At 36.8% G+C, this 27,429-nt stretch overlaps 1 pseudogene; it reads left to right on the plus strand.

Moving 5' to 3' along the window:
* The first annotated feature begins 2,090 nt into the window (after positions 1 to 2,090).
* Positions 2,091 to 27,429, plus strand: part of LOC121160212 — a 34,815-nt pseudogene continuing 9,476 nt past the window's right edge.

Below are 27,429 nucleotides of genomic sequence, written 5' to 3' on the forward strand. Positions count from 1 at the left end.
TGGCTGCTTTCAAGCCTAGTTGGCTTCAGACACAACAGGATCCTGATCTTAGGGACCAGAACTCAGGGCTGCGTGTTCTGGATTCAGAGCACACATTCCACGTTGGTCTGCCTCCTGTACTGATTCCTGTGCAGAAGACAGGATCATCCCAAGGTGTGCATGAAAGATCGGCCTCAGTCAAGCCTTTGTTTTCCATTCTATCAAATCCACTGTAACTCAAGGCTGTCTATTCTTCCTACTTCTTTGCATGATCTTCTCTGGAAACTGGTATTTATTGCAGAACTCCTTATGAGTGGCTCTAATATAAAATCAGAACTTATAAGTATGTTACAAGAGTTTAAGTTTAAAAACAACCTGACTGGGGGGCACTGTGGCTCAACAGGCTAATCTCCCACCTTGCAGTGTCCACACCCCATATAAGTGCTCGTGCATACGCCAGCTGCTCTATTTCTCCTCCAGCTTCCTGCTTATGGCCTGCGAAAGCAGCAGAAGAATGGCCGAAGGCCTGGGACCCCGAAGAGCCCTCTGTCTCCTGCTTTCACATCAGCTGAGCTCTGGCTGTTGTGGCCATTCAGGAAGTGAATCAACAGATAGAATTTCTACCTCTATCACTTCATTTCTGTAAATCTTTCAAATAAAAATAAGTAAATCTTTAAAAAAAAATTCTTATTTTAGGTAATTTGGCCTTTACTTTAGAGCAAATTCTACAGCAAATATACATGTCTGTGAATCTTGTCTAAAGTAGGCATGTAGAGTAGGCACATATAACCCACAGCCCTTACGACAGACACTCAGGACAGGGAGAAGGTTTGAGGTAAGTCACAAAATCTGTCACCTCAACCAACGGTAGTATATTTACTGAAAGGATGCTCAAGTTAGTTGGTTTTCCAGTGTGTACAGGGGCCATCAATCACCACCTAGTCCCTGGAAAATAACAAAATACAATCTATCCCATCCTAAACAGCCCTCTATTTGTAATTTGCTTCTTTCTAAATTTGTTCATGTTGAAAGATAAATCTTTTCTGTTTCCCGAAGCCAACAACTTCTCACACTAATGATGACAGCACAGGGAAACAGCCATTAGAAGTGACAGGAAATTTTCTGGTTCAAGAGATGGATCCATTACATGAGATGGAGAAAGATTTCCAAGCCTGGGACATCCAAGGCCTATGCCCACAATCAACAGGAAGTAGCTACAAAATATATAATTACTATGCATCCTTCAGCAACCCTTAAGATTAAGGGCTGGAAATCTCTGAAGGGGAAATGAAATGGGACAGTTAACTAACAACGGTGAACTGGAAACCACACCTCCCCACTCCTATGTAACACTATTAGCCTCTCTGCCAATCAGATGATGACCTTTTACCCAGGATATATTTACCTCATCCTGGCCTGGTATCTTATCCACATTCCCCTTTCCTGGCTCAGCTTAAGCCTGGCATTGGGGAGCGGTACTCTAGCTTTCTGAAAACACAGGATGTAGACAGAATATCTCCCTCCCTCCTATCTTTCGCCTTCCTGCCCACTGTGTCTCTGAACATGGCCCACAGGCTTTCAAGATTTACTCACTCTTCACCAAGCTTTACTAAAAAAGTGCAGAAATAGAAAAAAGGAAAATAAAGGGAAGCTTTTAACAACTCCCTTGAGCAACTGCAGGAAGTCGGGCAATTATAATGCCTCCATGAGTATTCTTTGATGAGAGATACGGTTAGAGAGAACAGGAAGTGAGAAGCAATTTGGATTTGTGTATCTCCCATAAGCAACTTCCAAGCAAACATGTGAGTGATATAAAAACTAAATTTCTTATAAATATGTAGATATTTCATGTGATACTCAAATAATTCTGTCTTGCTCTCTTCCAGTTGGTGAGTTTTTCTGTGCTATTAAATATTTAAACAGTTTTATATCTGATAATAGATAAATGGCATGCAAAGTGTTCCATTAAAAAAAGATACAGTTCTTGGTTCAACGATGCAAAATTCATTCACAACTGAAAACAGATTTAAAATTACTTGTAGTGCCATTGAGAGCGTTCATCATTACAAATAATTCCATGAGGCAAGCATTCACAGGAACCACTTCACACCATGACTCTCGACGAGCTGACTGTTCCTAACTGTGACATATCCTTTCATCTTAACCGGAAACCTCAGGAGGTAGACTGTGTTCATAATTGAAAATATAATTGAAAACAAAGTATCATGCAATGTCACTTGGAAAGTCAAAATGATAATTTGCACATTTTCTGAAGTAAAATTAACCATGAGTCAAAAACATAGATGTCAAAGTTACTGATGTTTTAACAAACCATGAAGAGTGGCACAAATGATAAAAGTTGAAAATAAAATTTTGATTATTTGGATTACTCATGAAAAATATATGTGCTTCTGAAAACAATTTTCTCTTTTCCACAGATTTATAGTGCCACTGATTGAATGCCATTATTGATATTTCTAGCATTTTTATACTGCAGTTGTTGAAAACACTCACTCTGAACAACCTAAACTAACTGCTCTTACTCAAACAGAGCTCCCACCTCTTTCTAAACTCACAAGCACGGATCAGGGTCAAAGCAAGCAGGACTAAATCTACACATCAGCAGAAGAGACATAACAAAATTACAGTGTCCACATTACAAGACTGTTACATAGTAAATCAGGTCTCTTGTGCCAAGAGATTATCACGTGCACTTCTTATTCAAACAACAACAAAACCCAGCTGCCCATGATTTCGAAACTTAGAATGTCATTCCCACCTTAACAAAAGTAAAATGTGAGGTGATTCTGTAGAATTTTAATTCTTCATAAATTCGTCAAAAAGCTGTGGCTACAGTCAGCAAGGAACCAGCAATCCAAGACAACTCTAAAACTCAGACACTATGTGGACAGTGTGGTGGACTCAGGTGGATGAGTGTTTTTCAGCAATAACCGTTCATGCATTTCCACAATCACCTGTTTACAGTATGAGCGTGATATAACCCAGATGTACATGTTGAAGTCCTAATCTCCAGCACTTCACACTGTGATATTTAGAAATACTGCATTGAGAATCCTCTGCTTGGTGCAGTAGCTAAGTCACTGCATGAGACACCTGCGTTCCATATTGGAGTGCTTGTTCCAAACCTCAGCTCATCTGCGCCTGAGTCCCAGTTCCTACTAATGGGCACCCTGAGAACACGTTACAGCACAAGTAGTTCAGAGAAACTGAGTTCTTAGTTTTGGGCTTCAGCTGGGCCCTGCCTTGTCGCTTTCTTCCATGTTTAGGAAGTAAACCAGCTGATAGCAAGACTTCTCTTTCTGTCGCCCTGTCTTTTGTGGGAAATGTCCTGCTACCTGGTGGGTGTGGCCTTAAAATGACTTCCCATTGGTCTGAGGCACAGCTCCCAAGCCCACACATGGAGTGTGACCTCCAACCCGGCTGGAAAGTCAAGGGCAATACACGGGGAACATGACCTCTGACATGACCGGAAGATCAAGGGAAATAAATGTGTCATATAGCCAATTACAGTGTCTTTGGTGGGCAGGGAGTCTGCCGGAAGAAGGCCTCCTGCCCTCCCCTTTCTTGCCCTTTAGAGACTGTAACCTGTGCATAATAAAGCAGACATTCCTCACCAGCTTTTCTCCCTTGCTTCTTAAGGCCAAAGAGCACCACTGCCTCACACTTGGTGACCTCAGGGACTGCTGGCAGGCCTAAACCCCAAGTCTTTCAAATAAATAAGCATTTTTTCAAATGTGAACTTAAAAGCAAACCCAAATCCAACATGACTTTCGCCCTCAGAAAGGGAGAGAATGTGAGCAGAGAGAGCAGGATCCACACCGCCCTGGACCAAGCTCATGGACACACTGCAGAGGCCTCAGAAGCCAGGCTCGCCGGCAACTTGGCATCGGACCTCCAGCATCCAGAGCGGTGAGCACACAACAAAAAACTCACTAAATTAATGATTACATAGAAATACAATTATCCTTAATTTAAATATCATGGCACAATTTAACTTACCCCAAACTACATGAAAACAAATTAATATAAACATATAATTAAAATAAAGATCATTATTAATTTCCTTACTTTTCTAGCTATAGCTTCGCCACCATACCATATTTATTATTTAAAGAAACAAAGTAATATTAGAAAAACAAATTACGGTATGCAGCTATATAGCAGAAAAACATACTCATTTAGATGTCTGAAAGAATATTTAATGTGTCCTCCATGGGTGGCATCAAGAAATATATAAATGTAAGTGGATCTACAAATTTGCATAGTATAAATATGACCCATAATTAGGAATTTCAAACTCTTAAGCCCAAGTGTAAGCACAGGATAATTTTTCAAATGTGATTGCATTTATATTTATAGTTTTTAACACATTAAAATCCAGTTTATTTAATTCTATCAGCAAAATAATTGAATCAAGTAAATTGAGGTTAGGTCATATTTCCCTGATATCATTAACAATACTCATATAATTAGCTCATGATATTATTTGCAACTGATTCACGCCTCACAACTTTTCTGGTTTCAAATATAGTTTGTTATAAATAGATGTGCACTTGGTAATAAAAAGAACTTCAAAAAGTTTATAGAAAATGTATATTAATATATATAACGTATAAATTTTAAAAATCAAAAAAATGTTTTTGTTGGTGTCCTAAATTAATCAATGTATATGATATCTGTTAATGATTTTTTTTCTTGTCATGGAATGTATTTTCTCATTAGCGATTGACACAGTGGGAAATAACAATTACAATTTTATATCTAGGGACAGACCATTTGAGGGCAAGGCAAACATAAGTGAACATGAAGTGTCAGTCTAGAGTTTATAATATGTTAATAAGAGTACACAGGAGATAATGTGAATGTTTCGTGTATATGCAACTTTATGTAAAACATGTCACATCACTGGAATAATTATGTTTTATGGAAAAAATTTCCCTAAATAAACTTTACTTCTTTAGAATTGAAAGGTTTTAAGCTCTTAAAAACACTGGCAATGGGATATCAAAAAAGAGAAAAGCATCATAAGTTCAAATCATGTCATATTTTAATCATATATTTTTTCAAAATGTGAAAACTCAGATGCTAACAATTAATCAGCCAAATTTCTATTTTTCACATAAGTAACTTGGTTGACATATATAAGTGTGAGAAAATATGTAGTGTAATAAAATCTAACATGTAAAGAAGACATATACAAATCACAAAATGTGTGAATGCTGTAAGAGCAAAGGACACTTGCGTAAGGGTGTCACTGGCACAAGAAGGCAATTTTGATGATTTTGACCAGGACAGTCCGGGGAAGATGAGTCCCATGCCCTGATGTCTTCATGATGGCCTAGGTGGTTTGTGGATAGAATCATAACCATTCTCTTTGCTTTCTGTTTACAGTTCATTAAGGTACATGCGGTGACATATTTAATGCATGAATAATTTGCGCACCATAAAATGGCTTTCATTTGTAATCACTTGTGAATATTAGACTTTTAATAACTGCTGGGAAGAACTGTACTAATTGCCTCTTATTTATGTCTCCTGGAGTTAAAAGTCACTTTCTTTCCAAAAAAAGTTGTACCACATGTCTGTGGCTTCAGTCTGCAATATTGGTGTCTCCATTAACCACCTTTTTCTCACTGTGTTCCTGCTGATATGAAAATAGTGCTATTATCTTGCCTTAATTTTGCCCTCCTATTGCTACCTCACAATTTATTTTGTTTACTTTGCACAGCAAAAACTGCCTGCACCACTGTCTTGTTTCTCAAACTAAGTTGAAATTTACTTTAGAGAAAATTAGAACCATGGATGAGAACAAAGCAATAATGGCTAATGAAAAATGATAATATTTAAATGATGCAATGCTTGTATGCTGTTGTTCAGGGATCTAGAATATTCTTACATTTATAAAGGATAAATATAAGAAAAGCTTATAATAATAATAAAATGTAATCTAAAAGTAGTCAAGCAGTAAACTGATAATTTTCTTAGTAAAGCTTTTAGTTCACCTTGAATTAATCTGTGTATGTTCTCAAGAAGCAGTGAGGTCTGAGTCATGGGCCATCCTCCACTGCTTTCCCAGACCACGAGCAGAGAGCTACCAGGAACTGGAGCTACGTGGAATTCCTGCACGGAATTCTGGTACTTGGTAAGGGGAGGAGACTATCCAATTGAGGCATCATGCTGTGCCACACTCTCAAAGTTATAAGTTTTATACATAAGCTTGCTAAAATGAAATGTTGCACTAGACATGAGTAAAATCAGCATCTTAATACTGATGCACAGAAATATACTAGTGATAAATTTTTTAAAAGATGAAGTGTTAGTGCTATTTTATTAAATAGAATTTATTTATGTGAATCTATGCTTGTCTGATAGCTTAATACATCCTGGTGAATATGAAGTCATTTCAAATGTAAAATAAGTGTATTCTCAGATGATCATAATTACAGACACTTAGAGAAGCCATATGAATTTATATTACATACATTTAAGAAGATACTGTGTTCTTTTAAAGAGATTTATGTATTAAAAATATAGAGTAACAGAGAGAGTCAGACACAAAGACCTTCGTTCTTCTGGTTCACTCCCCGAATGGCCCTAACAGCCAAGTCTACACAGGCCCTAAGTTAGAGATGGAGAAATTCAAGCAGTTGGGTCATCACCACGACTTTCCGAGGCACACTAGAGGGCGCTGGATCAGAAGTGAAGCAGCTGGGATTGGAGCAAGCACTGATAGGAAATGCAGGAATCTGAAATATTGGCTTAGCCCACTAAGCCACAGTGCCAGCCCCAATCCTGTGACAACACTCTTCAGGCTTGATGGTCAAACAACAACCAGAAAGATAAGAAAGTCGCAAGATCAGACCTTAAAATCCCTTGGAATAAAACATTAGATGCCTTATTTCAAGTCTTCAGAAACTACATGGAAACCACATGAAAAAAATCACATGCACATTTCAAAACCTGCATATAAAATCAATTCATATGTACTTTCATATTGAAGGCAGTGCATAATAATTTTGACCCCCCACGCAGTGTATGGTATAATATATACTTCCCAACAATCTTTAAAAATCTCTCAAGTCATTCTAGTTAGCAACTTAAATAACCAAATGAAATAAGGTTTGCATTGTTATGCTCTTCTCAACTCCAAAAATGAACTAAATTGATGAAAACAACAAGTATTTTTGAAGCCATGTATTCATTAACATATTACGAAAATGATTGACAGTGGACATTACATTGTCTCATTTTCCCTCTTGGAACAAATTCTTCCAAGAGTAGATCTCATTTACTGCAGGCTTTGATGGACTATCCTATTCCCATGCTTCGGATGAACTTGGATGTCACGTGTCCATTTAGAAAGGTTGATTCCACATAGTCTCCTCTAATTCATGACAGGACCATGTGAGAAAGTCTCTGCTTACCAGGAGTATTTTTTAAAAATCTTAAAAATATGATCTGGAAAAGGTCAGTTGCCTTATTAGTTCTCATCTTTGATAGCATTTTCTAAGCTTAGGGTTTAATATCAGCCTTGAAATTACTTCACACCTTTGCCATTTGGGAATCTCTTTCAAATCATTGCCAAGTTCCTAAGCCTTTCCCACACAAACGTGGAGGGGATTTGTTTTTTATGATGCTCCCGCAATTTTACAATGTGACTTTTGCCCCTTCTTTGATTTGTCACTGGAATTTTTGGCCTAATGAAATCTGTTTTCATTTCTTGTATACCTTCTTTCTTCTGGCATCCCTACTTCAAAAGGACAAGCTCGGCTTTGAGACGGGCCTTCACCTTTGGGCCATAGTTGCATAAAACAGCAAAACCTATTTTTCAGTCCACCTTGTGTTTAGGTCTAGCAGCCTCTGTGAGAGTCAGTTTCCCTCGTGGGTGAGTGAAGTTAACAGGCATGGAGGTCAGCGGTGCCTTCTCTGATGGATTAGGTTTCACTGTGACTCCTCTGGCCTCAAATATGGTTGTTCTTTATAAGATTTCTGAAATGGGTTTCTAAATTAATTTCTGGTCATGAGGGACTCCGGTCACTTTATATTAAATCTCATCATCTTCCTAAAGGAAAACACCTAGTGCATGTTTCCTACATTTATTCGATGTTTTGTTAAGGTCCATTACTGTTCCCACCAAGAAATCACATTTTTAGACTGCCTTCAGCAGAGGGACGGGCTCCGAGAGTACAGAGTGCAGCAGGTGTGGGAAACGGGTTCCTGCTACGTGTTCCTGGGAGTGCAACTAAGACTGAAGAGGTTTTTTTGTGTGTGTGTGTCATTTCAATACTCCGGTAAGTAATAATAGTTTAAAATCCCTACACCAATCATAAATGGACTTATAAATTCACGAATGCACAAATGAACTTTTCTAACACCAATAATCCCGTATCAGTTAATCAGCAGGATTTTTTTTCCTTTAACATTCCTGAGTAACATGATTGAGATTTTAAGAATCAGCAATATTTCAGAAAGTTTTGAAAATGGAGAAAACAAATATTTGGACTCTTCAAATATTTTTCTTTGAAGTTTATAATGTGCCTATAGAATTCACATTTAATAAATGTTGCTTAAATCCAACTTTTCTATGAGTACTATTTTCATCATACCGGAGTTCATGTACACCTCAAAATATTTAACATCATTAAATACTCAAAACTGTATGCCAAAGCAAGTATAAGCACTTTTGTGAATTTGAGGATGAAAACAGAGAAAACATATTTTTCACATCTTCAACAGCGTGCACTATTTTTGTCACAAAATGCTTTTACACTTACATAAAATACAGCTATACGAAGAACTAAATTAGGCTCTAGCCTATAGGCTTTGCTGTGCAATTTAGGGAACCAGAGTTTTATAGCTGACCTTTCCATAGCCTGGAAACGTGTAAAGAAACAACGCAATCCAAAAATAGTGTTTGGCATGGATTTGACTTAACACAAAAGACTTTCTAAGAGTCTAAATGCTGAATTTCAGCTTATATATTCTAAAGTTCATCTAGTACTGGGCAAAAGGGCTAAATCTGCTCTATGTAGCAATAAAATGAAACACTACACCGTTTCGTAAAAGTCAAATGTTAGATGATGACCCTATTTTAAGGGACCAACCACTTCATAAGCCATAAAATGGATACAATTGATTATTGATGATGATTTCATTTCTCTTTGGAAATAGACTCCAGTTTATTACCTTATGTTAATGTACCAGAGTAAAGCAGGCTTAGGTAATTACGCTGTGAGTATTTTATCTCTGAGTTATTAAACTTGTCTCTGCCTCCCTCCACACTGATGTCAGAGGTTAATAGCAATGTTCTATTTTATCCAGTGCTTTACTTCACTTAATGCAATGATGCATGGCTTTCATTAAAGCATGAGGCAAAGGAATTGCAGGAAAAAATTAACATCTAAATTCAGGGAAAAATAACCTTGTAAAACAGAATCCAATAGTGGTAAAAATCTCTGTCAAGTTTAGCTAGGTATACAATGTAGCTGCAAAATTAAATTTACGTTTTTAAGACATAAAAAGAACATTAAATCATATTACAGCATTTCCAAGGTGATATCTTTACTATTGCTTTCATACACTCATATCTGTTTAAAAAATAACAAGCAGATAAAATGTCTTATTGCCAACCAATCTAGCTTTTACCATTTAATCAGGTGCATTGCTCTTGAAAATGGTTATTGGCAATGATACTGAATAAAGGACAGTATAATTGGATGGGTGTATTTTTTTCCCATCTTAAATCATCAACCCTTACCTTAACTAATTCTATTTTTATACATGCTGAACAAATAAGAGCAGTCATTCTCTGCATCTTAATTCCTTTTTGTAGTTACACATTTAATTTTCAATTTACAGCACTAATTCAACTATCTGACATGTTTGGGAGCTTCCTTTTCCTTGTAAATTGAGATACAATGAATTTCTGTCTCCAACATCCTCGCCCTTGTGACCCTGATTTGCATTTGTCATGCCTGTGCAGGGTATTTGGATAGCTTGTTATCATTGGGGTTCCCCATGAAGTTAAGCCTTAAATGAGTTTTGAACCGATGAATCAGGTGGGAGTGAGATTCTCTGACTCAAGGTTGTCCTCTCACGTATCGACATCCATCCCATGCCCCTTTTTTCAAACTTAATCTCATATACATGATGTCATTCTATATCTTCACCACAATCATTTAAAGTTTACCACACTAGTATATCAATTCTGAAGTTAACTTTAGAATCTAAAGAATTCAAAATACGCTTTCCTAATGGTGTGTATTACAATGTTTCTATTGTTAGCTATGACAAACAAAGTTGATACCTACGTTTTTTTATAAGTCTTTCCTACAGAATTCCATATTCATTCTTCTTAAAAAAAAAAAACCCCAAAAACTTAGAAATAAAGTTACTGGATCATAGTATATATCTCCATTTCCCTGAATAAAAGCAGTTTCCTAAAGTGACTGCAGTCTATATTTTTGGCCAGGAAACCATAATGTCTTGGTTGCTCTTGTCAGCTAAGAGTGCTGTCAGCGTGTGTGCCAAGGTGAGGATAATGGCCGTAACAGGCAGTGCCTGTCCATTAGAGCAGCGTCTATGTCCTCACTCTTGCTGAGTGAAGGTGCTGAGATAATGCTGGACATCAGCAAGTCACATGTTGTGCACAGTCTGCTCCCTTGAGCTAGGCACTCCCTGAGCACACACCCAACAGAGGCACAATGAGGCACTTTAGCACCTTGCCTGTCTCCACACAGAGTCAACCAAAGGACATGGGATTAAGGTTCAAAGCCACCTAAGGTAAGTATTTTACTGCATCGTGAGGTTATTCTTAAAAACAAAAACTGGAATTTTGTTTCATAGTTTGTGTATTGAATGTGAATAAAACAAAACCTGCCTATAGCAACTGGCAGCCACTGCAGTGATCTATGCTATTTAATTCTCTATCCTTTGCATTATCTGCACAAATGGCTCCAAACAAAGAAAGATACATTTCTTAATATTAGTTTGAACACAGCTGTGACTGCAGATCCCATGGCAAGGCCTTCAGGACTTCTCCATACCCATGAACTACAATTTACCAACTTTTTTTTTTTTTGGCAGCCATAATACTAAAAATGTATACTATTGTGGATGCAACCTACATGTGTCTTCTTACAGCCAATCTTAAAGCTAATTTATTGACAAACAGAAAAGAGAAATACGGTGGTCAGTATAATTAGTTCCTGATTTACTCTCTCCTAAATTTAATAACACTAACAAAATACTTGGTCCATATAACTATTGGTAATAAAAATAAATGCTTAGGGGCAGGTGCTTGGTGTAGCATCTAAGACACTGCTTGAAACATTACACATACCACACAGCCAAGATCTGGGTCCCAGCTCTCCCCGCAATCCCAGTTTCCTGCATGTCCTACAAGCTGCAAGGCAGTAGGCGATGAGTCCTACTGCCTGCTACACAAGCCCAGACCAAGTGCCCAGTCGGCCCCTTCCGGCCACTGCAGTGTCAACAAGTGACTGGCACATCTCTTTCTCTCCGTATGCCTATCTCAGTGTCTGAAATACATAAATGAATAATATACTTTATGGACCACAGAAAAACAGAGAGCCCATTTAAGATAAAAGACAGCTTGAATAGTCGGAATGCAAAGTAACATTTTAAATATTTTTGACACATCAATTTTGTGCAAAATGCAACCACTATATATATATATATATATAATCACAAACAGAACAAATACAACACTAATGATTTCTAGAAATTCAATGTTTTCAAATAAAACCTCTTGAACTGACATGCTGTCTATTATATCTTATATACAAAAATCCCATATTAGAAATTAACTATCACTTGAAGATAAAAATAGGAAAAATAACCTATTCTACAATTCTCACTTATGAATAACAGTGCAGCAAATCAATGCAGGGATAAAGAGGAACTAAGAATATTATAACACTTAAAGTTTTCACTCCAGTACAATATATATCAGTTCTATTTTAGATTACGACAAAGGCAGATAATTAGCAGGAGTAAAATTCAGTGGTTCAGGAAGGGAAACATTAAAGTCCAGCAAGTTCAGTCAGACAATTTAAAGTAATGAAATGGTTCAAACACACTTAAAATAGATTTTTTTAATTTAAAATATGAGCTTTGTGAGGTAAAATTTTCACCTTAAAAACGTGTCCCAAATACTGTTGAAAGGTTTTAAACAGAATAAGCATATAACTGAACAGTCTGATGATGAGCCTCAGACACTGTGATTCGCACTGTACACACAGACCTCAAACACCAAATAATCCTAACAAGAGGCTATGTAATTACCGACGAATGCATATTGACGCAGTGTACAAAAACAAACAGAACACCTTGGGATAACGCAAACGGAGACCTGCAAACCAAGCACCTGTGCCGTGCAGCCCATCTTCTGGTGCTGTGCGACCTAAAGGCTACAGAATTCTTTCACATTTGCCAACAGCCGAAGAAGCACACGAGAAGCTAAGTCACAGGAGACGAGCACTGTGTGGAATTGGAAGGTCAAGGAGCATGACAGGAGCTTCACTGGACACAGCCGCAACCATACATCTGGCTTTGACTGCGGCACTTGATTTAACTTGTTGCAAAAGAGGCCAGATGGCACACAGGGCTGAAAATATTCAGTCTCTGGCCTTTCACGGAAAAAAAAAAAAAAAAAAAAAAAACCTCGATGACAATATCGGAGATAGCATTAACAAGAGAATATATTTTAAAACAGTAATTCAAACTTTCATTATAAAGCTGGAATAATTCTCATAAATCCTTTCCGTGGTTGCTTGATTTAATATGAAGCCTGAGTGATCATCAAAGCGGCTGTTACTCAACATAGCACTGACCTGGTTTTAAAACATGACATTTGAGATACAGTAAAAATTAGTATGTGGCCAGTACTTAACTGCTTTAGATATTCAGGCACTGATGAGGAATTATTCCTGAAGAACTTTCAGATTCTCTATTTCTCTCCATAAGTTAGGAGCTAAGAGGCAGAGGTTGTGGCACAGTGGGTAAAGTGACCACCTGTGGCCCTGCGGATGCACTGGGGTAACTAGCTGTACCCACGTGGAACACCTGGATGGAGTTACAGCTGGCTCTTGGTTTTGGCCTGACTCAGCCCCAACCACTGGAGAACGAATCAACATACGGAAGGAGTTGCTGTCACTCTGCCTTACAAATAAATACATCGATACACACACACACACACACACACACACACGAGGAAACAAAGGCTCATGGGAATTGGGCAAATCAGTGGTGGCACCTGGAAGGGAGACAGCATTCAACCTATTTCACTTCTTTATGTGTGATTATAAGAGAATTTCCAAAAGTCCTGTTGACTTCAGACATTTCAATGAGAAGCAGTTCTTTTGCCGTGTCTGTGAGCCCTAGGGTTGGAGGTCCATCTTGGCCCAGGTTGCCTGGCCTGGGTCCATGAGCCCACCTAACAGAACTGGTCCTCCTCAATGTAAAGGATGGAGTGCTGGACAGCAGACCATGGTGCACATAGAAGACATTGTAAACCATTGGGATCTGCAAAGGACATCTGGTACCATAACAGAGAATGGAGAACAGAACATATGGACAACTACCCCAGCCAAACAATGAGAGCAAATATCTGGACGAACAGAGACTCTAAGGTCCACTGTGGCAGCCAATGACATTCCTCATCCACAGATCAGCAAAATCAGCAGCATTTCAAAATTATCGCATCCACCTGGGCAGAACCCTCAGAGTGTGTGCCACATTGTGACCCTGGGTTGATACTGAGTGGCCTTTCCCCATCCTCAGGTACTGGGACGGTTGGGAGGCTAGGGATGGCCTATCTCCTTATCTCCTTCCTGCTCCCAGAAATGAGAAGAAGTATAAAGTTTGGAAACACTTCTCCCCAACCCTAGATCCTTCCCACCCTGATCGACTATGTAAACATCATCTAAAATAATAATTTTAAAAAGCTTTTTTTAATTATATATGAGGGTACTACAGAAAGTCCATGGGAAAACAAAATTAGCAGTCACTTATTTTGGGCAAAATTTGAAATCAACCATAGTTGTTTTTTTTCTCATATTGCACAAATTTCAATAGTTACTTAGGCATATGGGAAAGGACAATTTTAAAAAATTCTGTGCCTATACCCAATATTATCAAAATATATTATTTATCTGAGAATCACACACAAGTTGGGGAGTTGGGGGAAGGGAGAGAGCAACACAGAATAAGCTGCCATCCACTGGCTTCCCTGCTGTGACTGGCACTGGGCAGCAGCCAAGGCTGGCACCTTAGGGACATGAGTCAGATTCCGTGTGTGGATGGGCACAGCCCAGCCACGTCAGCCATCAATGCTGCCTCTCAGGGTCTGTGCCAGCAGGCGGCTGGATTCAGCAACCAGAACCAGGAAGCATGCAGAGGCACAAGGGACTCTTCACCTGTTAACCTGCTCCTGCCTCACTGAGCAAACACCAGCTCTACAGCTGCGATCTTAACGCACTGTGAGTTTCTTGCCTATGTCTGAAGCCATAGCTTCAATCCTGTACTTGTATACACATCACTCGCAAATTTTTTCAAACACCTAAGATATTTATGTAGGTAAAAGTTTTTGCATTTTTAACATTATTTCTTTTGCAGTATAAGGCTGCAGTAACAAAAGCTGGGAGAGGAGGATGGGCGAAGAGAAAGGTAGATTTTTTTAATTTCAAAACAAAACACGGGGCTTTTCTTTTACATTGTTTGTAAGGGACAACAGGTGGGCTGCACTTCTAACTCCCTGCACATGGGATCACATGACCCAGGCTGAGGGGACAGTCTCAAACAGGAAATGCCACAGTGAAGGCAAGAAGGAAAACACAGCACAGTTGCCGGAAACATATGAAGTAGTTTCCCGGGGAAACTCCTCACAATTTCCTTATTAAGGTTTTTCATTCACCTTGAATTAATCTATGAATATTCCCAAACAGCAACTTAAGGTTCTCTTGCTCCATGTGAAGAAATAATCACCCCACATGGTTTAACGATTCAGCCTGTTGAAACTAAGTGATGTGTTCGCAGCATAGAATGAATTCAAGGCCCTCCATCCTTATTGTTGATGTATTTTCCATACAAGAATTAACTCATCCTTAAAATTTTGATAAGTACTAGCAAACATAAGAATTTTGCATCAGAGTTCAATCTAGGCATGGTGCATTTAATCACATTTCTAATTCTTTTGGAGTCAAGTTTGTCAAATTATTGCTAAAAAAAAAACACTTTTTTTATGTTTTCAAATTTAACAGCTTAAACTTAATATTGAATTTTGAAAAGTGTATCTTCCCATGGCTATAACCCGTATTATTTCGTTCTTAGTATCAACAATATTCTTTTTTTTTGTTATTCATCTTTACAAATGCTTAGGCAGTTTATGAACTTTTAAAAATCAAATTTAATTTTTTTTAAGATTTTTTATTTTTATTATTTTTTATTGGAAAGGCGGATATACAGAGAGGAGAGACAGAGAGGAAGATCTTCCGTCCGATGATTCACTCCCCAAGTGAGCCGCAACGGGCCGATACTATGCCGATCCAAAGCCAGGAGCCTCTTCCGGGTCTCCCACGCGGGTGCAGGGTCCCAAAGCTTTGGGCCGTCCTCGACTGCTTTCCCAGGCCACAGGCAGGGAGCTGGAAGGGAAGCGGGGCTGCCGGGATTAGAACCGGCGCCCATATGGGATCCTGGGCGTGCAAGGCAAGGACTCAACCACTTGCGCCACCGCGCCAGCCCAAAATTTAATTTTTTTGAATTTTTTTATTCACTTTTACATTTTTTCTTAATATGATATTATTCTTACTTCTAAGTTGTATCTTTTGTGAATTCTATTTGGTTCTAATGGCCATTTATCCATAAGAAATCCAACATCTAAATTGGAACCATTTCCACTCCTGCCGAATCCTGACACTTTAAGGCTTATTTACCAAGTGATTGCTTCTGATGTCTTTAAGAGATCAAGTGCTGCATTTTGACGCCTTCTTTACTCGCTGTAGTGACCTTAGCCATGCAGCTATCAGCTGTTATGGGGTCACGCCTTAAAGTTACATGCTTTATCCCTGCTCAGTATTTATATGGTGAGACTACGGGCATTATTAATGGTCATTTCAGTATGATAGATTCAAGTTCTTAAAATCTAAAAATGTGAACCTTTAATTTTACATGTGATTTCTATTATCTGACACAATAAAAGAGATAGGCTTCAGAAAGACATTCATTATAAACATCCCTTCTTGTTATAGCTATTCCACTCAAATGTTTCAGTTATATCAAAGGATAAGCAAGACATACCATTTGTAGGATTTTGAAAGCCGTGAAATATATTCTAAGAAACTTGATCATTTTCCAGTAACTGAACTAGAGCTACCACAGACATTTAATATATCTAATAAAAGTGCAGATAAAATGAAAGCACTACCAAAGTAATATATAACTAGAAACTAACATTTCAATGACTTCTTCAAGTACTGAATATACCATCAATTGCAGAAAAACGATCTTAACAGCTCATCAGGCAGCTAGAAAAGGGAAATTTCCAAAATAATCTTGTGCATCATTTTCAGGTATTAGGCTATTAATAAAATGATAAGCCTTTCCCTGGGTGTAAGAGATCTGGGAAATGATTTATAAAAATAGGGTTATTTAGGTTTCAATGACTTAGAATCACCTTTCAGCAGCTCTTTTCTGAGAACATCCTGTAAAATTCATCAATTTAAGGCTTGTCATCATTGCAAATTTTAGGGCTATGTTTTGTGAATTACTAACTATATACTCCATATATCTGAGAGAGATACTTTTTAAATAGTAACACATATGTTAAGCATTAATTAAGCATTAATTTAACAAACTCAAGACAAAACATTTATGTAAACAACTACATGTCACTTGTTAGCCTAAAATCGAATCATTATAATTACTGTGTAATCTTTTATTGTAACATATATATTTGATGCCATTGCATCTTATCTTTTTCTTTTGGCTCAGAATACTTTGCATATTCTAATAAATTCTCCTCCACTGACCCTCTATTCTCCTGCCCCCACCACCACAAAAAAAAAATCAAAGGAGAAAAATACACACAGAATTATGACCAAAGATTAAACAAAATCCCCATTGTCTTACTATATTTTTATGTATTGTGATTCTCAAATTGGAAGTCGCCTGAAACTGTATTAGATACATTAATCACCGAATATGAATTACTAAACACGCCATTCACATGATTTCCATGTTTAACAAATTAACCAAAATCATGAGAATTAGAATCATCTGGAATCCTATGAAAGTACAGTGCCTGAAATTGATAAACTGGTAAATTTAGGATCTTCAGATGGCTTTAATATCCTAGACCTTAGCTTCTCCCTTTATCTTACTCTTTACAATTCTCACATTGACTTCTTGATGCTTTTGATGATCCCTTATGTATAATCTCATTCAGCTTTCACTGCAAGTGAATGGGGTATATACTATCGTCCCTGAACTATTCCAGTAATGAATTTTGACGCAGAAAGCACAAATGAACTACACAACATGATTAGCAATGCAGCCTAACTCACCTCACATTCCAAAACCCATTTCTCTCCTTTGTTTGCTTGTTCTCACTGGTATTTTCAGAACTATACTCAACAGAAGTGGTGACTATGAGTACCCTTCCTCTATCCCAACAGCATGGCACTGGCAGAAAAAGAGAGTCCAAAATTAACTTAGGAATACACAGTTACCCAATCTTTGCTGAGAGTGCCACAAATACAAAATAGGGAAAGGATGGTATCAATAATAGTTGATGCTGAAAAAAGTGGACATTCACATCTAATATTCATTAGATTCACACACACACACACACACACACACACACACACACACACACACACACACACAGAGTAAACTCAAGCTTGACTACAGAATTAAATGTCATTCCTCAAAACTGAAACCCCAGGAAGGAAATTTAGGCAAAATGCTCTTTGATATTGATTGTGGTCATCATTTTTCGTGTATCCACCAGATAGTATGTCATAAAAAAATGTTAAAACAGACTTGAAAATTCTGGCAGATTTTGTGATTTTTTTTAAAATAATTACAAAATCTTGTTAACACTCCTAGAAAACAGAATAGTACACACACACACGTCTTTGAAAGTAAGGTTCATGCTGAAGAGACTATAACTTCAAGTCACATTTACTTTTTGTATACTACTCTCATAACTAACGTTAGCACTTCTGAAACTGCCCCCTCACATCCCTTTGTCACTTCAGCAGAACTACATTGATTACGGACTGCAGGATCGAAAGGGCTGCAGGAGTGAATAATCTTGTCAATTGGAGAACAATCATTTCAAGTGCATTTATTAAGGAAAGGAAAATAACAGTGATTTCCAAGTTCCCTGTACTTACTTCTTGGAAATATCTATTTAGCTAGGCTTGAATATAGATCTGTCATCCAAAAAGATATTAGGCTCTGAATTGAAAAGAACAAATGATTCTGCATATAATGGTGAAAAGTAGAAGAACATTATAATGTTATTTAATTTGGTTTTGCAGAAAGCACTTTATATGAGAGATGGAGCATTAGTGGCTGGGTGAATCTAATATGTGCTACCGAGGGCAAAAAGAAGTTACAGAAATCGAAGTAAATGAACTCAAGATCGCTACCAGAAAGTTTTACTTCCACTGGCAGAATCTCAAGGGAAGTGGATAAATGAAATTGACTGAAACTACTGAAAAATTGACTGCAAACTTTTGTTGTTTTACATAAACATTTTGGTGTTATAAAGGAGAGAAACTTGCTTTAGAAATTAAAAGCAAAAGAGAGCTTGAAGTTCCCAATCCCCTTAGGGACTTTGGCAGGGCATTTCAATGGACCAACTCAGCCTTCCGTGTTTCCTTCTAACTGCCCAGGAGGCAAAACCTTCCAAGTTTGAAAATGTTCCCCAAAAGCTTTTATAGCCCCAGAATATATAATGAATTCCTCCATCTCAACAAAATCATCAAAAACATAATTTAAGAATGACAAATCATTCATATAAATGCTACTCAAGAAATGAAAGTGAACACAGTAAACAAACTTCTAATTGTCTTCATCTGTAATCAGGATAACTAAAATCAGACAATAATCAGGTAACAGTTCAAGCATATGACCCATTATCTGTGGCCTGAGCAGGAAGAGGAATTCAATCAGTGTACTTACAAGTACATAGGTATGAGAATCTGGTTACCCTGCAACTCGTGAAATTATTAAATGCAAATAAATGTACAAAACAAAAGCTTAAGACATGTAAAAAATAGTGTGATTTCATGGGTAAAACCAAAATTTGTATTGAAGGAATCTTCCTAATGCTGTAACAAGTTGCAAAACTGACACACTAGACCTAGCAATGAATATGTCTTTTTTCTATATTTGTTTTTACTTATTATCTTTTTTGAGCTCTCACATTGTTCAATAATTTGTCATTGAATAAACACAATCTGCTCAAATATCGACATTATTGACAGAAAGAGTCAGTTGTATACAACAAGTAGTTTCTAGAACTTTGACTATAACTTAAAATATTAACATAAAATATGTTATTAAAATAAAGCTTGTGACAACTGAAAACTTTGTCTTGGCAAGTGACGCTGGATGTGACAGCTCAGCTTGCAGCCCCAGTGCCTGACACAGCAGTCAGTCCCTGTGCATTTCAACCATCTCCACCAGAACAGTCACTTATCTAGAAGCTTTAGTTATGTGATGGTTCAAATACTAATTACTGAGCTGCAATAAAACAAACTTATGAGAAGATGGTCACCAAATGGCTCTGAAATACTCATATTTTATACTAAAACACCTTCAAAAACACTAAGATAGTTTATCATTTTTAGATCTATCAGCTTAACATATACAGCACAACTAAGAAGGCTAAAGAAAAAAATCATGATGAAAGATGAAGAGAACAGAAAGGAAAAGGCATGAGAAAACATCGAAGAAAGCAACAATTATAAGAACAAACTGAACACAAAGATAAGGAAAACAACTCATGAGAAATAGTCAGGCTTGGATTTATCCAGAAAATACTAATAGTGACACTAACCCTGATAGAGCGATACAGAAATCTCAAGGTCTTTTACATACCATCAAAGCAAAGATTTAGAAACAGTCTGAATTTAACTAAGAACATAACATTTCTAGGAAAATAAAAGAGGGTTTTTATAATTTGTAAACATACCTGATGTGACAAGCTTTAAAAAGACAATAAAAAGAAAAGAAAGGTGTAGCATCTCCAGGATATTATTTTTCTATTTTTGAAAAATAATCATTCTTTAATTTTAATCATTTATAAGAACAATTTTTTTCTGAGTAAGGATATCAAAACTTGGTTTAAGACATGTATTTTTTTAATTGTTAGCAAAAGTTAATGGCTTTGCAAAAGATGTGAATCAATTTTATTGAAACATTTGCATATTAGGGCATTTAAATGGTAAAACAAACTTGAAGCCAAATGATGAGAAACTCGTCACCAAATCAGGTTTTCTCTGCTTTCTCATTCTTGCAGCAACTAGTGATTTTAATTCTAATGAAGTTCCAACTAGCACTATAAATTTTGTTCTAATTAAAAACAGTGTATCATTCACAAATGGACTGCACTACAAACTGCAGCAGGACTTGAAGAATGAAGAATAAGCATGCCAAAAGACTTTTCAATTCATTTCAACTTCACAAAAAAGGAAAATGCTTTGGTTTTTCATGATCTATCATTTTATGCTAAAGTAATACATTTTATAAGTAGTAGTGTGTGTCTGACTCATTCACCAGTGTTTTCATTTTCCTTACAAAATAGACACCACCATCTTAAAAAGAACTAAAACAATAATAGCATACTCAATCCAGCTGTTTAACAACTGAAGAGATGAGGAGATAAACAACTATGTAATGTGTCAAACTTCAGTCAAGCAGGGGAAGAATGATGACTCCGGCTAGTAGAGTCACCCTGATGTTGCATTGTTCCCTGCATAATTAGACACTGGGGCATGCGTTACTTTGCACAAGACTCTCGTGTACTGACCCTGACTACAAGGGATGAGCTGTATTTAAGGCTTTTACAGACATTCACTACACAGTCCATTTCTGCTTTCAGGTTGCAAGCTCCCTACGAGGGAACCATACTGGGGCTCATATTACAATTACTTCATATAGACATAAAAACAAATACTCCCATAAATAAGTGAAATATCAATACATGAAGTCATGTATTGTCAATGATGAACCAAATTATGAGCTGGTGGGGAATGTTATAAAGTGTTAAATGTTCAAAGGCATTATCCTCCCAGCTTCTTCAATTTTGAAATTCATGATCTCTTAATATTGATTATTATTCAACAATAAGCTGCTCCTGCATTAATACTAAAGTGCACTGTAGAAAGCACTTACTGATCTCAGTCTTTAAAAAAAGCCACAACACACTGGGAGGAAAGACTGAAAATTCAAGTGTATGTGACATTAAATGTTGAACTGGCGGGATTTATGTAACAGCTTATCAACATTTAAAGACAGTGGTACTTGATTCCCTCTTAAAGAAAAATTTATCTCTGAATTTGAAGCTGGTAAGTCATAGGAATAGCTTTTACAAAGAATGCTAATTCATGGCTTTATTAAATTCTCAGTGTATATATTGCAAACTACATAAATGGAAATGTCTGTGCACTGAGTCTCAGCATCAATAAAGTCCTGATTATGAGCCAAAAATGCCACAAGATTAAACTATTTGCTGTTCTATATTTTGATTAGTCCTTTTAATTCTCAAAAAATGTTTTAGATGTAGATTTAAAGTGCTTTTAATTTCATAAATGCTTGTTTTGAAATGTATATTGTAAGAGATTCATGTCTTAGCTAATCAAGTGTAGTTTTGAAAACAGTCACACTACAAGCAAAGCAAGCTGTCCCATGATGGACTACCAAGAGGACCAGTCATTCTGCGAGGCTGCTTCCAATTCTGTAGGCAAGCAGACATAGTAGACCAATTATACAGCTCATATATATCCATTCTGTACTTGTAGGAGCGATGTCTTTACACACTCAATGCAAATCATAAAAAAAGATACTTGTCTTCACCTGTTGGAGCTGCTCTGACAAAGGTCAGTGGACTCAATCACTTGAAGAACCATCAACACGGCTTTCACTGTCTGGCGGCTGAGCCCAGGATGAAGGCACTGCTAGAGTGCATATATTGTGATGGCCTGTTTCATCACAGTGGCGCTCCTGCGGTAGCTCACAGCACACAAGGAGCCAGCGGCATCCCTGGCATCTCTTCCAAATGCACTAATCTTGATCACAAGGGTCGTCCCTCATATCCACTCACCTCCCATAGGACTTACTTCCCAACATCATCACCTTGGGGGTTAGAAGTTCAACAGATACATGCTTGAGGCTGATGCAAACATTCAAATATAAACAATGTTACGAAATAGCTTAGAATTTTTCAGGTTCTCAACTTGAAAAATCTAGACTTAAGTTCAGTGAGGTGGCTTTCAATCCCTGCACTGTTTGCCACTTTCTCTTTCTTGATCCACTCCCGATCAAACCCCCTTGCTATCATTCTGCTACTTCTCTGGCTATAAAATATCAAATAGGAAATATTTCTGTCTTATTTTTTTAATGAAGATATACTTCATGAAGATGAATTTGAAATAAAGTTACAGAAATAAAGGGAAAGAGAAAGATCACCTATCCTCTGACTCATTCTCCAAATAGCCTCAATGACTGAAATCAGAAGCTTCACTCAATCACTAGTGTTTTGGACTTACTGAAAATTAGTACCATCTAAATTAGTGAATGGAAGTAGAACATCATAAATCTGGGATAGTAAGTAAATGTGACACACACAGACTGACAAGCCAAGAGTTCCAGTGATCTATACACACACGTCAGGACAGAGAATCAAACTCTGATAAGGAGAAGTACCTGTTTCCAGTGGAATCAATAAAGTAAACGTGGTCTTTGAAACTAGAGATACTTAAACTGTGTATTTTAATGTATTTTCAAAGTTATTTTATATATTAATTTCAATTATATAAAAATTAACACATCTGAAATTTTCAGATCTGAAAAATATCTGAAAGACATTAGAAGAGGTTTTATTAATCCTATCATAAATTCACCACAGAAAGAAAACAAGAATGACCTTTAGAGAATAAATCGATAAGGTTAGTTTAAACCATAAATCCAGTTAATATGAAGCATCCCCAATCTTTGAGATATCTTGAATGGTTAATATCCTTCAACGTACTCATACAGTTCTGTAGGAAACCACATTTTAAAAATCAATATTGGCAAAATTATATGAGATGTTGGCATCAATATTAAATTTGGATTCAAATGATTAAGTTAGTTCATACTCAGTGGCCTCTGCGGTGCAAGATACAGACTAAAGCATGCTCAATCTTGCTGCATTTGTAGGCAGCTGACACCAAACCAGTGTCTTTTTGCCACTTAGAGAACACTGTATTATTTCCAGCCTTTCACTTTTCAGATGAAATCTGACAAGCTAAGAATAATACTTTTAATTACTCCCATTTTCTCTTTGCTGAAGGACCACTCATCATTTTCTCCGTCAATCGTCTGATGGTTCTTTGTGACTCCTGAAAGGCAATTGCCAGAACTAATCATTCTTGAAACAGAAGAGAGAAGATATTTAATGGGTGGGAAGTCCATTGAACTGCTTTAGAAAATAGCAAAATAAGACGCTGAACCTTATTTCCATGCCGTTCTTCAAAGAGTGCTGGAGCTAGTAAGGGCTATGGATGTGTGCTCCTTTAACTGACCATCGTCTATTCACCTACTCAAACATCTCTTCAAACTTGTACCATTTATTCAAGGAAGATGAAAAGTTCAAATTGAAGCTTAATAATGAAGAGGCTGACCATTATTATTTAAAAATTGAGATACTTTATAATATATTCTTTTCACTTAAATCATCCAACACTTTACACATGTTTCCAAAGAATAAATATAATGAAGTAGTTATAATTTTCAGAACTTCTGTGTTCTATAAATGTTTTATATATTTGTTATCTTTTGAAGAATGTATATGCAGTTATCTATAAGGTAAAATTTCAGTTTTTATAGCCATAGAAATCTTCAAAATAAGGAGATTAGGGAATGTTGACGCCACTATTTTCTAATGATGTTACATTACATTAACAGGTTGGGTAGTATAATCAAATTCCTGTATTAATTTTTTACCCACTTATTTACTCTCATACTATCAAAGACTATCTGAATCACCACAATAAATATATTTGCTATAAAATAATGACATTAAGAAAATGAAAAGATTGACCAAAGACTGGGAAAGGAATTAGAACTTACCTGATAAAGGTCATACATTCAGAAAATACAAATAACTCTTATACATTGCTAATAAGAAAAGTAACCCAAATCAAAATATGGATAACTGTATCAACACAGAGAATATGCAAATGCAAATAACATGAAATTTTGCTAAATGTTATTAGTGATTATAGAAATGTAAATTAACCCCAGAATGATGTACTACTGGAGTCATCCTCTAAAAGGGATGCTGTAAAAAATAAGAGTGCTTAAACAAAGTATTGATGAGTACATGAAGTCTCATCCACTAAAGTTGAATACCAACACGAGAGAAAACAGTTTGATAGTCTCTTAAAATTTAAATCATACAATTATTGTATGTCTAGAAATCTGATCTTAAGGTACTCACTTCATTGAATTTAATATTTATCTACGCAGACATGAAAAATTATACAAACATTACTCAAAATAGTCAAAAGTACTCTACAAGCATAAATAGTACAAATGTTCATCAACAGAAGTAAAAACTGTGGCATACCTTCTCTCCTAAAGGTACTGGCAGTTAACAGCTACGAATCTTCTAGGGGAGTGCCTTGCTTCAAGTCCTTCTGGCTCCAATTCCAGTTTTCCCTGTTGCAGACATGGGAGGCAGGAGGTGATGTTTGATATTGGCACGGTGGTGCCTCCCACTCATATTGGAGAACTCAATGGAGTTTCTAATTCCGGACTAAGGCGAAGCCAAGTTCAGGCCACTGCGGGGGAGAATAATGAGAAGCAGTTGTCAACCTCTGCTCCTTGAACAATATTTACAAATATTTTGGGGTCTGTACATCTTCAAAAAAACATAATTCATCTTACAACTTATATATAATTCAAGAAAAAAATTATTTTCTGGACTTCTTACAGTATTTCTTTGAGAAACCATTTCTATACCATACAATGCATTCACGTCAAGTGTGCAGTGCAATATAGTTTGCAGTATATCTGCTGAAGAGGCTGGCCATCACCAAAGTCAATTTTAGAATACAGTATCCCAGAATGAAAACTCACACTCTTCAGATATCACTACCTTATATGTTCATGTCTTTCCCATTCATCACACAAACAGTATAACTACATATATTCAACTGTTCAAAAATGAAATTCAGAAAATAAACCAGCTTACACCAGCAAGAAACATAAATGAAAATAAAGCCTAGTCAGAAGAGAAAATGTAAACATAAAAATACAACACTGATGACAGGTAAGAAAATAAAGGTAAGGAAAGATGTCAATGTTCATGAATTAGAAGAATTAACGTCATTAAATACAGATTCTCCCCAGAGTCATCAGCAAACTCATTGAAATCTCCATCAGAAATGAAAGGATATTATTTACAGAGAAAACACAAAGCACTCTAAATACCAAAAGGAGAAAAAAGAACCCAATATACATGAAAGCTACAGTAATCCATACAGACTGATACCAAGATAAAGACAGATATAATCCAATGGAACAGAATAAAAAACCCATAAATAAGCTCACACATCTATGGCTACAAGTAATTCTGTAAGGCTGTAAGGAGCACATGTGGAAAAAAGAGGATTTGTTTCCACACGCAAAACAAACTGAGTTTTTAATCTTGTATAATACGCAAAAGTCAACTCAAAAAGAATTGAATATTAAATGAACATTTAACTATAAGAATCCAAACTAAATCTATGAAATGAAAACTTGGTGGCAATTCCATGATATAAGCATAGATCACAATGTTTTTGGATATGACCCTAAAAGCATAGACAATAAAAACAAAAACAAATGAAATTCTAACAGAAAATAATAATAAAAAGCAGTATGATGTAATATGCACGGAATCTGAGAGTACAGTTGCTAACCAAGCATCTAATAAGAGGTGAATATTCAAAATATGTTAGCAAATTAACTAATTAGCAACAAGACAAATAACCAAATTAAAATGTAGGTAAAGGATATGAAAAAAAAGGATTCACATGTATCTGAAGAATATGAGTAATAACACTAATCAGCAAGAAATGAAAATTAGGGACCTGGGATGATAGCTTAATAGTTAAATCCTCACTTTGCAAGTGCCAGGATCCCATATGGCACCGGTTCATGTGCCAGCTGCTCCAATTTCCAACCAGCTCCCTGCTTATGGCATGAAATAATAGGGGAGGATGGCCCAAGCCCTTGGGACCTTGTACCCATGTGGGTGACTGGAAAGAAGCTCCTGCTTCTTGGCTTCAGATTGGCTCAGCTCCAGACGTTGTGGCCATCTGAGGAGTGAACCAACAGATGGAAGACCTTTCTGCCTCTCCTTCCCTCTGTAAATCTAACCTACCTTTCCAATGGAAATAAAATATTTCAAAAAAGAGAGAGAAATGAAAACTAAATTCACATTTGTTAGAATGACTTTTACACAAAAAGGTAAAACATAACAAGCTGTGTTGATGCTGTAGGGAAAAACCCGAACACTGTTGATAATAATGTAAATTTATAGTTACAGAAAGCATTTTAAATGTTCATCAAAAAGTTAAAGACAGAAATAGTGTGTGATACGGAAACAAGCCACACAGAAACAGTCATCTGTACTCACATGTTCATCACAACATTTTTTACAACAGTCAAGATGGGAAACCACCTTAGTGTCCAGCAGTAGATGGGCCAACATACAGAACATGCATGATTTTCTAAAAAAAGTAAGCCCTGTCATTGAAGACTTTACACATGAACCTGAGAACATTTGTTAAATGAAATACACCATGCCCAGAAAGTAACATACCAAATGATTTCACTTCTGTGTGGAATCTGAAGATGCTGGACACATGGGCTAGCACTGTTCTACAACGGATTGAACACCATCACCTGCGACACAGCTGTCCCATATCGGAGTGCCAGTTCTAGTCTCAAGTGATTTGTTCCCAATATAAAGTCCTGCTAATGTTCATGGGAAGGCAACAAAAGACAGTTCAAGGACATGGGCCCCTGTCATCCACATGGGAAGCAAAGATGGAGTTCCCAGAACCTGGCTTGAGTCTGGTCCAGAAAGGACTGTTGCAGCCGTTTCTTAAGTGAATAAATTTATGGAAAATGTCTCTCTTCCTCCCC

The sequence above is a fragment of the Ochotona curzoniae genome, unplaced genomic scaffold, assembly GCF_017591425.1.
Source record: "Ochotona curzoniae isolate NIBS_2020 unplaced genomic scaffold, NIBS_Ocur_1.0 contig_4501, whole genome shotgun sequence".
NCBI classification, from domain to species: domain Eukaryota; kingdom Metazoa; phylum Chordata; class Mammalia; order Lagomorpha; family Ochotonidae; genus Ochotona; species Ochotona curzoniae.